The sequence below is a fragment of the Lontra canadensis genome, unplaced genomic scaffold (genome assembly GCF_010015895.1).
Source record: "Lontra canadensis isolate GAN:19392208 unplaced genomic scaffold, GSC_riverotter_1.0 scaffold68, whole genome shotgun sequence".
NCBI lineage: Eukaryota > Metazoa > Chordata > Mammalia > Carnivora > Mustelidae > Lontra > Lontra canadensis.
This window is the reverse complement of record NW_022631062.1, coordinates 7948736-7962926: the sequence shown is the minus strand read 5'-3', so window position 1 is coordinate 7962926 and position 14191 is coordinate 7948736. Positions and strand designations below refer to the sequence as shown.

The window sequence follows — 14191 nt, the reverse complement described above, 5'->3', positions numbered from 1 at the left end:
CTAGATACAATTGCCCCTTTATTCTACTCTGAACTATATATTTCGGCAGAAAAGCAGCATTAAATTGGGGGAGAAAGCAACAAGTACTGTGTTGGTGCAAAGGAAACATTATGGGTTTGGAAAGTAGTTCAAAGGAAAAGGATCAAGGAGAACCAAAACCAAAGTATTTATATTTATCTCATGTATTAGATATTATATTTTACATATCACATATTTATATGACATAGTCATATAACATTGCATATATTATATTTACATTATATTTATGTAAGTTTTATATCATTATATTTAAATCTATATACCAGTCCCTTTACCAAATGGACTGACAGAACTCCTCTGTGTCCATCTGAATCACAAAACGTTTAATAGAAGATCTACTGGCATAATGAGCTCAGAACTAGAGTATAAACAAACTATCTCAACATTCAAATTTATTCTTAGCCCCTACACTAGTCCTCATCATAAGGATTTGTGATGTACTCATAAATTCAGTTCCATATAATCCTGAAATCCCTATTCATGGTTCATCTCTGCATCTCTTTTTTTTTTTTTTTGTTTAAGATTTTTATTTATTTGTCAGAGAGAGAGCACGAGCAGGGGGAGCAGCAGAGGAGGAAGCAGGCTCCCCACTGAGCAAGGAGCCCAATGAAGGGCTTGATCCCAGGATCCCACGATCGTGACCTGAGCCGAAAGCAGATGCTTAATCCACTGAGGCACCCTGGCATCTCTCTGCATCCCTTCACTTAAAAATGAAAATTAGGACTCCAGGACAGGATGGAAGGAATTTCCCTTGGTCATCATCAGTTTTGAACCGAACTAATAAGCCATCTTGGGAATAAAATCGAGGAATTTCGAAAGCCATCCCAGACACCTATGAAAATCCACTGCAAAGAGTCTCCTTTCACAGATGTTACCAAAGCAGACAATGCTCAGGCAACATTGCATAGAAAATGATTCAAGGGGCAAATGTTGAAATTTTCAAGTACCAGAGAGGCTTCCTGAATGTTTTTCCTAGGAAGCTCGTTTGTATCATTTATAATCACAGATGCCCCCCGGTGAAAGGGGAATGGATGCCTGTCTCTCTGTTCTCTACATCTCTCAGCAGCCTGGTCATCAAGAAGGAGCTACTTAGCAGCAGACCTAGATCAAGGCATCGTCGTCCCATGCACCTGTCAGCCCCCCTTGTGAATGACAGTGACTGCAAACGAAGACCCACAGAGCTCTCACTTCTCATGGACACATGTTGGGAATGCCTGAGCAGGAAAACTCCATCATAAGTTTTGCATCTAGCCGTGCCATTGTCAGGATATAACACAGGAAGTTCCAGGCGGGGATCACCCCTCATCAAGTGTGAGCGCCAAGTACACCCTGATTCAGACGGGCTCCAATTTGGAATCAGCCCTCATCAAGGTCATCCCAAAGTGTAAGAACCACCAAGCACACCCTGATTCAGATGGGCACTTACACGTGCGCACACACACACACACACAGGTCGATAACTCCTGGTGCTTTCAAATGCAGATTGAGCCCAAGTGCCCATGGCCAAAACCCAAAAGGCCTTTCAAGATACAGAAGTCCTCATTCTGCTCTCCCGATGGTGCAATTTATATAATGTTCCCTCTGGGTTTCATTACGTGAGCTGTCACATTATGAGCTGTGACCGGTCCACAGCTCAGAGCGTGATGCCAGACCTATTACCACGGCTTCTCCTTGGAAGCGGGACAGCCTGATTGTATTAAGCAGAGTGCTCCTAGCACAGCGGCTACCAGAACAATTATGACCAAGCCGCATCGGGCTGCCATTCCAACATGGGACAGTGTGAGAAGGAAGACAAAGCATTCCAAGACTTCATGCCGCCCTGAAATAGCAATATTCCTCCAGACTGAAAAATGGAAATAAAAACAGGCAGGGGGAAATTAAAAAAAAAATAAAAGGGGGAGGCTTTTTTTTTTTTTTAAGAAAGCTGCACAATTCATAAGACAAAGGAATTTACATAATGTGCTGTTAATGATGATTTAGGTGTATGTACTGATGAGAAATGTCTCTGTATGTTGAATGTCTTTGGTAAAATAACCTACACAAGCTCAAAATAGAAATCATTTTCCCATCTATAATCATCTTCCAAATTTGCATGTTGATAACAAAAAGGGGACAGCGTGAGTCTTTGTTAATTAAAAATAATCTTTGAAAAAAAAAAAACAGCACTTTTTCTTATAGCAGGAAATGGGGGAGGAGTTTGGAGATCCAGTTTCTTGGAAACAAGGGTTTCATATAAAAAACACGACCTTGACAATCTTGTAGAATTCAGAAATCCTACAGAAGTTTGTTACCGACATAGGAAAGATATGAAATTTCGTGGTCATGTCTAAGGAAGATGAAAGCCGATTGTGGTCTCAATGGTGGAAAATGTTTGGAAGCTTGGTACACAGATGGATGAGAAAAATGGTATATAATGGATATATGAATGATATAATCATAAATACTTTCTCAGCAGGGCTTGAATTGACAGCTGAGCCATGAAAAGATCTAACCATTCACCTGAAACATATTAAAACACATCCTTTCTCATATCTAAGCATGGGAAGGGACAGGTCCAGATTTCAAAGTGTGCAATGATTCCATGAACAAGTGCTCAGAACCAGAGATCACAAAAGTATTCTACCCATGTTCCCTTCCTTGGGATCTGCTCTATTCCTGTTCTCCAGATAGAGAGAAAGATCCCATGGTCTCAGTGGGCCCGTGGCCTGCATTAGAACCACACCTCTGACATTGTGGATCCCCTTCTCAAGGGGCCACTGCCATTCAAATGCCCTCATAGCTTGGGATGCTCTCTCTAGAAGAGAGTGGGTGTTCAGTGTCCCATGGGCTTGAGGGTCAATTTTGGAATGGTTTATACAGGTGATCAGAAAGCTGAGCCTCTCATTTGCATACACTTAATTAATAAGATATAGTCAGCCTTGTAGCTATTTGAAGGAACAAGCAATTATTACAAAATCCTCAATTTCCAATGCATGCCCTTAATGCACTCCAAACGAGCTTCAAATCACCGCTTTGCACTTTGGATCATTTCCAATAGATTGTGAGAAAGAAAACTATTTTTACTACAAAAGTAGTCAGAAAGCATTGCTACATTTGGTTTACCCAGGCTACAAATGCCTCAATAATGTAAGTAGGCAGAAGTCAACGATCACTTTTGATACTCACCATTACATTGTCCTTCTGAGAAGATACCTTTAAAAATGCCTCCATGGACATATAGTTGCCGTCTTTTCCATCTCAACACATCCGTTCCTATTAAGATAAAAACGACAAGGAGACATTGGTGCACTCAATAAAAGAGATTGGTGAGCCCACTTCGAAGCCAATGTTCTATTGCTCACATAACCTTTCTTATGGGTTGTTATGGGAACCAGCTGGTAATGGCAGAAAGGGATTCTTAACTGGGGTCTTCCTTGGTCTAGGTGCTCATTGTGACAGGATACCTGCACAGGGGTGGCTAACTGTAGAAGCCACAACCCGCCATGCTGGTCATCACGTGACATGACGATTTTTACAATCAATGGAGACAGATTAAGAATTCCAGTCTCCTCTGCATTCATTCCAGCTCTGTTCCACGTTTCTTGATGATGACAATCAATTTAGCGCATGTCTACGTGCAATCTAGCTTATTTAAGAGTTTTAAATCCTTGCGAAACGCAATTGGCCAAGAGAGCCCATCTGTGTTCTAGAAATCGTTTATTTGGAAGAAGTAAGCCTGAGTCTGTAGACATCGTTCTTTCCCCTACAGCAATGGGTCAGGATGGGAAGACGTAACACTGGGCTCTTTCCTGGCTGCACTGTGAGAAAACTCGCTTTCCCTGCAGCAGTAATCATCCCAGGATCGTCGAGCATTCTTCTTGTCATCTCAACATGGAATCTTCTGTCTAGAGGGTGACTCTCACACGACGCTGCCCCTTCTACTTACAAGTGACGATCACAACAAGGCAAGTGGGTCCTTGTGAGCTATTTGACAGAATACCAGCTTGCCACGGACACCATTTCAGAGCGCTAGGAAGGAGAGGGAGCGGAAAGAGAGACTACCTCATTTAATGCACTTCTCACGCTACCTCAATGCTTGAGGAGTCTTAGGACCAAGTAGATGAGGTCTTTGGGTTTCAAAGCTAACGAGCTAGCACATTATTAAACTGTTGGAAGGCAGGGTCCTATTTTAAGGATGCTTTGATTACTCATAACAACTAGCACAATTACTTATTACTAGGTGTTTCAGGAACAGTGTTGATTAAATATATTTTTGAAAATGAATTCGTACGTCACAACAATCACAATGGCATTCACCATCGCTGACCCTTCTATAACCGTGCTGGGTGGCTATCAGAACACCTTTTTTATAGTTGGAAAACCAGTGTTCACACGCTAAGTCACGTGGCTCATAGGCTTTGTGGCAGAGGGAGGCAGAGCTGAGTTTCCCTGTAAGTCCACGACCACACACTTGACCAAATCGAGCTGCCTCATCACTAAATGAACGATCATAGCGAACATGTACGTAGTGGGTCAACATTTCACACATCATCTTCTCAAGAAGCATAGAAGGTAGGGAAGAGTATTATCACCATGAGCTGAAAAGGGGGAACCAGAAGGATATTAGGCAATGAGCCCAAGAGCACAGAGATGCAAACGGAGGGATAGACTCACACGAGGTACTCTGCTACCCAGGCTCAGGTGGGACAATGAACATCTTTTCTGTCCCACATCCTCAGCCCCCACACTGTGGGAATCTACAGCTGGGATGGTTTTCACCCACAAAATGGGCTATTTGATATCCACAGCAATGACAAACTCATAGTGCATGAGTGATGTAGGCAGTAGACGCTCACTGAATACCAGCTATCCCCACACTGTATCATTAATAGTTGAAAACTGGCCCTATTTCTATTTCACCTGATCACAGGTAACTCTTGGCTCCCACCCATAAACAAATATTAAATACACAACTACAAAGTTAACTATATATGTGGTTCAGGAAAGTTCTAGAAACATTAGTATGAATTATGTCTGACTGGTCAAATTTTTTCTTTCTTGTGATGGGGTGAGAGAAATGGTCCTTAATTATTATCTTAAGGTTGAGTTTTTGTTGGTTTCTTGCCTTATTTTGTTTGTTATTTTTTTTTAAGGTATGCAAGTAGGATGGAATGATTAGTCATATCAACATGTGTTTTATTTTAAAATCTGATATTATTGGGGCACCTGGGTGGCTCAGTGGGTTGAAGCCTCTGCCTTTGGCTCAGGTCATGGTCCTGGGGTCCTGGGATCGAGCCCCACATCGGGCTCTCTGCTCAGCAGGGAGCCTGCTTCCTCCTCTCTCTCTGCCTGCCTCTCTGTCTACTTGGGATCTCTGTCTGTCAAGTAAATAAATAAAATCTTTAAAAATAATAATAATAATAAAATAAAATAAAATAAAATAAAATAAAATCTGATATTACTAAAATCTGATAGAACAAAATCAATAGTCCCATCCCATGGTCATCTAGTTGAGCGGAAGTCTCTGGAAGGAACTCTGTTCATCTGTATACCATAATACCAACTGGTATTCGAAGCAGGTACACCCTACATCAGGAATGCTTCTACGTGTCCTGCTTCCCCAGTCCCATCATCTCCCCCACCTCTCTTAATGGAGCCTACCCACCCCCAATCTTATTGTATTATGTCTCCTGTTGTTCAAGGCTAAATACATTCCAAATATTTTTAGTTTCTTCATCAAGGATAACCCTTTAGGTGTGAACTCACAACGTAGCATTCTCCCAAACTGGTTTTTGTGTGAGAAACTGCCCAACACTGAGGAGTCTGACACAGAGATGGGCCCATTAGGATATCCATCCAAGTTACTGCCACTTTGGGACTAACCATTGAAAATCAAGGAAGGATACAAATCACCAACATGCCCCCATGCAAATACGCCATTTTTCTCATGTGTTTTTGGCTTCATGATTCACCATGGGACATGTTGTGGGTAGCCTTACTTTGTGTATTTGAAGCTATATTATAAGATATAGTCATGTGTCAAATGTTAAAGAAGGTTAAAGAATAAACTCTCTAGATTAAAATACTACTTTTTTTAAGATAAAAATACTTCTTGGTGTTGGTGAGGATGCAGAGAAAGGTGAACCCTCCTACACTGTTGGTAGGAATGCAAGCTGGTGCAGACACTCTGGAAAACATCAGAGAGGTTCCTCAAAAAATTGAAAATAGAGCTACCCTACGACCCAGCAATTGACTATTGGGTATTTACCCTAAAGATACAAATGTAGTGATCTGAAGGGAAATGTGTACCCCAATGTTTACAGCAGCAACATCCACTATAGCCAAACTATGGAAAGAACCTAGATGTCCATCCACAGATGAATGGATTAAGAAGATGTGGGATGGAGATATATATATATATATTAGAATACTATGCAGCCATCAAAAATGAAATGAAATTTTGACATTTGCAAAGACATGGTTGGAACTAGAGGGTATTATGCTGAGCGAAATAAGTCAATAAGAGAAAGAGAACTACCATATGATCTCTCTGGATATGAGGAATTTGAGAGGCAGGGCAGGGGGTCACGACAGGTAGGGAGAGAAATATGAAACAAGATGGAGCTGGGGAGGGAGACAAACCATAAGAGACTTAATCTCACAAAACACACTGAGGGTTGCTGGGAGTGAGGGGGTAGGGATAGGACGGCTGGGTTATGGACATTGGAGAGGGTATGTGCTATGGTGATTGCTGTGAAGTGTGTAAACCTGACGATTCACAGACCTGTACTCTGGGGCTAATAATACATTATATGCTAATTTTAAAAAACCTGTAATATTTGGGGAAAACGTATTAATAAAATATGTTTTGGGGATGCAATAATTGACTATGAAAAAAAATACTTCTTGATTTTACTATTACATTTGGACTGCATGGCCTATATCTAAGGCCTTAAAAGACAGAGAAACATGACTACGAATTGCTGATTATTTTGGAAGTCACATTACACTTTATAATCCAAGGTTTGACACAGAAACTATACCCTATCACGTACTTACATTTGTAATGACTTACTCTGTACTTAATATTTATTCATTGATATAGAAAAGAATCCTTTTTTTTAAAGTTTTGTGGGTTTTTTCATTTTTTTGGTTTTTTTTAGTCATGTCTGCACCGAACATAGGACTTGAACCTACAACCCCAGGATTGAGAGTCGCATAGCCTAGCAACTGAGCCCTAATTAAAGCAATATTTATGAGTCACTAATATATTAACAATATTATAGCTCATTAATATATTAGCAAATGTTGCCATAACATTATCATTTCATTTCAACAGAATCTTAGCCGGTAGACGATACCTTCGTCAAAGCATACAGACCTTTTGAGGAACAGGAGGCGTGGAATGGAGAATGACGAGCTCCACACTAAGACAATGCTTCAAGGAAACCTCTCCATACGCTTTCATCTTTACAACTGAAGACACGGGGCTTCGTGAAGACGTTCATAGCCATTCCCATTCACCCTGGGTAGTAGGTCAAGGGGATACCTAGAATACAAGAGAGAAAGATATAAATGCCTTCCTAAAAGATGGCATTCGTGGGCCTCTGGCTTTCCAAGAGGGCACTGATAACGACTGTATCCCTTCGTACCTAAGTAACTTGTAATAAACATTGTCTAGAACTCCACTGATAAAAGAATAGAAAGTACCAGGCCAGGTGCAGGTGAGCACCCTAGGAAAGTCTTAGGAGCTGCAGAGGAGAGGGTCTAAAGAGAGAAGGGTGAGAAGGGCCATATTTATCAGAGTAGAGCCTACAGAAAGCACGAGCAGGCAGCTGCACCAGAGCCCATGGGGTCCTCAAGAGGTCCACACTATGACTCAGCTCGGGACTCCCTAGACCTCAGCAGCACCGTTACGAATGTCTGCACCAGGCTTGCACACACGTGTACAAAACCAGGAGAAGAGAAACTCTTTTTTTAAAACCTAAACATATATCAGGGTGTCTGGGTGGCTCAGTGGGTTAAAGCCTCTGCCTTTGGCTCAGGTCATGATCTCAGCGTCCTGGGATCAGGCCCCACATCGGGCTCTCTGCTCAGCGGAGAGACTGCTTCCTCCTCTCTCTCTCTGCCTGCCTCTCTGTCTACTTGTAATCTCTCTCTGTCAAATAAATAAATAAAATCTAAAAAAAAAAAAAAAGGAAAGAAAGAAAGAAAAGAAAAACCTAAATATATTTCAGAGCTATTTAAAAAAATTTTTTTTCATTTTATTTTATTTTTCTTAGGGTTCCAAGATTCACTGTTTTTGCACCCCACCCAGTGCTCCATGCAATCTGTGCCCTCCTTAACACCCACCACCAGGCTCACCCAATCCTCCCCTCCAAAACCCTCAGTTTGTTTCTCAGACTCCACAGGCTCTCATGGTTTGTCTCCCCCAATTCCCCCCAATTCACTTTTCCTTTCCTTCTCCTTAAGTCCTCTGTGTTATTTCTTATGCTCCACAATTTTTTTTTTTAAGATTTTTGCTTATGTAATTTGAGAGAGAGAGCCAGAACAGAGGGAGAGGGGCAGAGGGAAAAGCAGGCTTCCCGCTGAGCAGGGAACCCCATGCAGGACTCGATCCCAGGATCTTGAAATCATGACCTGAGCCAAAAGCAAATGCTTAACCAATTAAGCCACCCAGGTTCTCCTAAAAAATGTTTTAAACATCCTAGGGGTGCCTGGGTGGCTCAGTGGGTTAAAGCCTCTGCCTTCAGCTCAGGTCATGATCTCAGGGTCCTGGAATCGAGCCCCGCATCAGGCTCTCTGCTCAGCGGGGAGCCTGCTTGTCCTCTCTCTGCCTGCCTCTCTGCCTACTTGTGATCGCTGTCTGTCCAATAAATAAATAAAATCATTTAAAAAAAAATCCTAGGGCTATTCATCCTTTATTGAATTTTCTTTTGAGTCACAGTGACCTGTCGAATTTCTGCAAGAAAGATGAGAGGAATTTTCATTTTGAGAGATTTCTTGGGTAGCTATAAAAAAATAAAAAAAAGAATAAGAAGAAAAGAAATAAAAGGCATGCTGACATAAGAAGAGAATGTATGTCTAGGTTTCGGGGGGGTCATCCTGGATATTTCTAGATGTGTATATAAATGTTCAAATTAACATAAGTAACCTAATTTATGTAACCCAAATTTTATCTCCCATCTCTCAAACAGAACAATCTTCCAAATTATATCCATTTTTGAAAAGATGCATATTTAATAAAACATCTGTTTCTGCCTTGGATTTGCTCCCAGCTTTAAACAATGTTCAAATTGTTTAATTTTTAGCATTATCAAAGCCGAGTGAAAAACAACGGAGAGACAAACTTCTCTTCAGAATGTAAAAAGCGTAACTTAAAATATATACTGTCAATTACAGTGTTACACAATTCTACTCCTCCTGAATCAACCCAAAATTCAGATGAATTCTCAAAGAATTCATTTCTTGCCCCACATGGCTAGGTTTGACCCAAACCTTTACAACGAAATTAAAACGTACTTGAGTCATCTATTCAGTAAGGAGTGGACACAAACAGCAGAGCACGCAAATTTATAGCTTTCGTGTAAGACATAAAATAATTAAGCTCCAAAATCCTTAGCATCCCTAAAATTTATCACTCTCAATTTTATAGGCATGGGCTAGAATGGGAAATCGGAAGCCTTTCTCTGATGCTGTCTTTTAAAAAAAATACAGAAGAAAAATTGTAAAAGTCTAGGAACATGCACACTAGCAAAAAAAAAAAAAAAGATAAAAACCTTCTAAAAATAAATCACATAAGTATATTGACTAATCCACACATTTTCAGTTAATCATGCTCGTTTATAAGCTCGATAATTGAGGAAGAGTGATGTTCCCTTAGGGGGAAGACAAACTTGCCGCTACAACTACATTAAATAAAGGATCAAAGATGTCCTCTCATACTCTCTCTGGCTCGGCGACATTTTCGAAGAAACGGAGACGGCCCATTTCTTAACGCTTGTCCTCAACAGCAACCTTTTATTTTCTCCTTCATTCAGTGAAAACCCACAGAGCGCCTGGCAACTACTCACTTCTCCAACAATCACCAACCAGCGCCTCCTCTGAGCCGAACTCGCCGAAACACACGTGTTTAAGGGAAGGCAGGAAAACATTAAAATACATCTAGGTGGGCAAAAAACAAAATGCCTTCCAATGTGATGGAGCTCCAAGAAGGACGTCACCAGTGGGTTAAATATGGAGACAGGAGAGCGTAACCCACATTACGTGGGAAGAGAGAAGGTAGGAAAAGGGGCACAGGCAATGCCCTGAGTCGGTACATGCTTAGTTGGAGCACAAAAGTGAAGGACGACTGGTATACCAGGAGGGTGGTAATCCCACAGTGCTATGGGGTCAAGCTGGGGAGGGGGGCACCAGGCTCGCTATGTAAAGTCAAATAGGTCAATAAAGAGAATTTGGGGTTGAGTCTAAGGGTCACATGTAGCCATCCCTTGTAAAACATTTCAGAGCAAGAGGAAGGAAGATCAAAGATAAATACTATAAAAAGCCTGCTTTATGATGTGCCTCTATTTTTAGGTATTTTACATGCTTCATGAACTTACTCGTCTTGCAAACACCTCTAGATGGAGGGACTCTCTTCATAACTCCCTTACGGGTAAAAAAACTGGAACATGAAAAAATCAACTTCAGGGGCACCTGAGCTGAAGGGCGTCTGCGTTCAGCTCAGGTCATGATCCCAGAATCCTGGGATCGAGCCCTGTGTCGGGCTCCCTGCTCAGTGGGAAGCCAGTTTCTCCCTCTCCCACGCCCCGTGCTTCTCTTCCCTCTATTGCTGTCTCTGTCTGTCAAATAAAAACAAAATCTTTAAAAACAAACAAAAGAAAAAATGAACTTCACATAGCTAGGAAATCAGACAGCCTGGCCTCTTTGGTAGAAAGTGATGAGCACTTTCTACCAGAGACAAGGGTCTGCATGCCAACGTTAGAGAAGAAAGAAAGTACAAGACAATCTTAGCCTCATGTGATGGAGAAGGTACACATATGTCTGAAATACTAGGGAAAAAAAGGTATGGTTCTCTCTCTCTGCCTCTGGTTCCTGGCCCAGAGTTCCTAAAACCCTTGGAATTCCCTAAGTGATAACAGCACTAAGAACATCTTTGTTCTAATAGTTGGTCTCTGGCCATGGTTCCTCGAAAAGAGCTCCTAAACCCCTTGGAATTTCCTGGGTAATAGGAGTGTCTTTTGTTCTAATGAGTCAACACTTGCTGGGCTCCCACATGGCTTCAAAATGGGGGCTGGTCACCAGGAAAACCATGTCACAGTTGGAAGTTTGGAACTTCCAGCCCCGCTCCATCCTCTGGAAACATGAAAGGGCTGGAGACCAAGTTAAAGATTGGTCATGGGTACCTGATGAAGTCTCCATCAAATATGAAAGGGACAGAGTTCAGGGAGGTTCTGGGGTTGGTGACCATATCCCATGGCTGGGATGGTGGCTCCCCCAACCCCCGGAGGACAGAAGCTCCCTTTCAGGACCCTCGCAGACCTCATCCTATGTATCTCTCCATCTGTATCAGTTATCTTGTCCTTTATTATAAGATTAACTAGAAGACATCAAGGAAATGTTTCCCTGAGTTCTGTGAGCTGTTCTAGCAAATGATGCAGCCCAAGGAGGGGGTTGTAGGAACCTCTGATTTATAGCTGATTAGAGAAAAGTTGTGAGTCACCTGGGGACCTACTGTTTGCAGTTGACATCTGCGGTCGAGACGGTCTTATGGGACTGAGCCCTTCACCGGTGGCAAAGGCACTGACTGCAGTTAGTGTCAAATTGAACTGAATTGTAGGACAACCTCCTACTGCCACAAAGAATGGCTCAGTGGGGGAGCGGGGTCCCCATACATTTGGTGACAGGAAGTATTGAGTGTGTGAGTAAAGGAGGAACGCAGGAGTTGAGGAGTGGTTTTCCCAACCGACATGGGAGAAGGGAATGTAACAGTCCCCAGGTTGAAGGACAGCCTGAGGACAGCAGAGCGAGAAGACCAGGAACAGGTTCGGTGAATCCCAGAGATGCTCAGGGAGGAGAGGTCAGGACGGACTTGAGGGTGGCTGGTTCAGGAGATGGCAGACCATGTGTGCTTGAGGACAGTTTCTGGACAGTCCTCTGATGCAACCTATCTTTTAGGAAGGTGGAGCAGGAAGAGGTTTAGAAATAGATGGGAGAGTGTGAACAGCCACAGATAGGATGGTAGTAAAGTAGCAGAAGTCGAGTGAGAACATGGCCATGGACAGTAGAGACGTATCACAGGGCAATAAAGAGAGACCTGGAAAATGATTTAGAGCAGGCAGACTGGACAGAGGGTGCAAACCGCAGGATGAGGGACTGAGTGCAGAAGATGCCTCCCCTTGGAAAACAAAACGCACGAAACGGAGCAAGCTTGGCAAGAAAGACAAAGGGCAGAACCTGGACACACTGCTGAGCTTTGACAGAGCACACAGACGAAGTTGTCCAAAAAGAAGCAACTGTGAGAGCAGGAGGCGGCTTGAGAGAGAAGTCAGAGCAGAAAATGGACCCACGTGGGGCTCCCAGGTGGAAGACACGGTTATATCACAAGCCAAGGCAGAGCTATGTGGGGCAGTCTGGAAGCTGGAGAAGTGGTCTGGGCCTGAAGCAGAGGGAGCAGCCCAAAAGTTCAGAGTCAGAAAAGTTCATTAAAGTAATCGAAAAGCCGTAGCGGGGAACCAGAGAGGAGAACGTTAAGGAATTCAAGGAAGGATAAAGCCCCTTGAAGGAGGGACAATGAACACATCAGAATCTATGCAGAAACTCTGAGAAGAATGTTGGCTCTGCTAACGTGTCAGCATCTGTAGTGGTGCCCGGGGCAAGCCATGGAGCCCAGGTGAGCTGTCAGAACAGAAAGCAGAAGAGATGTGGGAAGAAATAAAGAAATGTGTGTTATGACGAGTCCTTCCCTCAAGGTAGGACATGTCAGGACATAAGCAGGTTTGCAGGCAGATGAGAACGGTGGGGAAGGTCTTGATAATGAATATGGGAGGCCAGTTTCAGAAAGAAACACTATAAACCACAGAATGTGGAGGACTGAGAAGTGCATCTTTTCAAGTCCATCGGTTACCTGAAAACCAAAAGAACCACCTGTTCTCTGTGAGTCTCACAGATGTCTTTAGCATCTGGCAATGTTGGCAATGTTGACCAATGTTCTGAACCCTCACCCAAGTTCTGAAACCTCTCTCTTCCCTTAACGAAATGACCTGACATAAAACACCAGCCTCCATTGGAGACCCCATTGCTTGGTTCTCTATGCAAGACAGAGCCATCAATACCATCTTCTGGGGCTTTGCAGGAGTGTCATGAATTCCTCACCCTCTCCTGTCACTAGGTTTCAATTCACACTATTAACCTCATGGCCTCAACCTCCATCTCCATCACTACCAACCATCCACCTCCATCGTATCTGCCATAAAACTGACATCCTGTGAATGGTTCATGTCAGCAAAAGCAACAGCAGGTCTCCACCAGAGCCAACGGAATAACATCTATTTGCTTTACCATTGGGTTCCACCATCTAGAATGCCCTGATGTCAATTTAGTCATCCAACGCAACTACCTGAGCTTGAAATGACACTCAACCTATTCACGAGCACCTGTGTAAATTATCACACGTCACATGCATGTATGTCCTCATTCGAGAAGTGCCTTTATTCAACACTTGCTGCACACCTGTATCAACTCTCTCCCTCCTTTTCTCTTCACATAAAACCCCACCCATCCTGAGACACATCCTGAGATCATAAGGAACATCTTTGTAAATGTTTCGTTGACAAACTGGCTTCCATGGTGGCCCTCAATGGCCCTGGCCTCCATGTACCAACACCCTCCAGCTGTCCCCTTCCAAACTGGTGCCAAGTGTGACCAACAGCATGCAGAACTTATGATGAACCAACCTCCCAGTTCAAGGCAGAAAAGACCACAGTTTGCATCTTAGGGTCCCTCCCTCTCTGCCTATCTCCTCCCCAGCTCAAGGAAGTCAAACACCCAAGTTGTGTACCTGGCCGTAGGGAGTGGCTCATGTGGCAAAGAACTAGGGCCTCCTGCTAAAGGAGGGACACATAAGGGAAAATCTCCACCGCCTTTCTAAAATGTCCACCCCAGTCTCCAGCTG

At 43.0% G+C, this 14191-nt stretch overlaps 1 long non-coding RNA gene across 2 annotated transcripts in view; it reads right to left on the bottom strand.

Annotated features, from left to right (window-relative positions):
* The window catches only part of LOC116880819, a 70747-nt gene that overhangs the window by 31631 nt on the left and 24925 nt on the right, over nt 1–14191 (bottom strand). For both annotated transcript variants that reach the window (XR_004385288.1, XR_004385287.1), the window contains exons 2-3: nt 7400–7567; nt 3205–3291 (exon numbers count right to left, since the gene is read on the bottom strand). This is a non-coding gene — a long non-coding RNA (uncharacterized LOC116880819). The remainder of the gene's footprint in view (nt 1–3204; nt 3292–7399; nt 7568–14191) is intronic.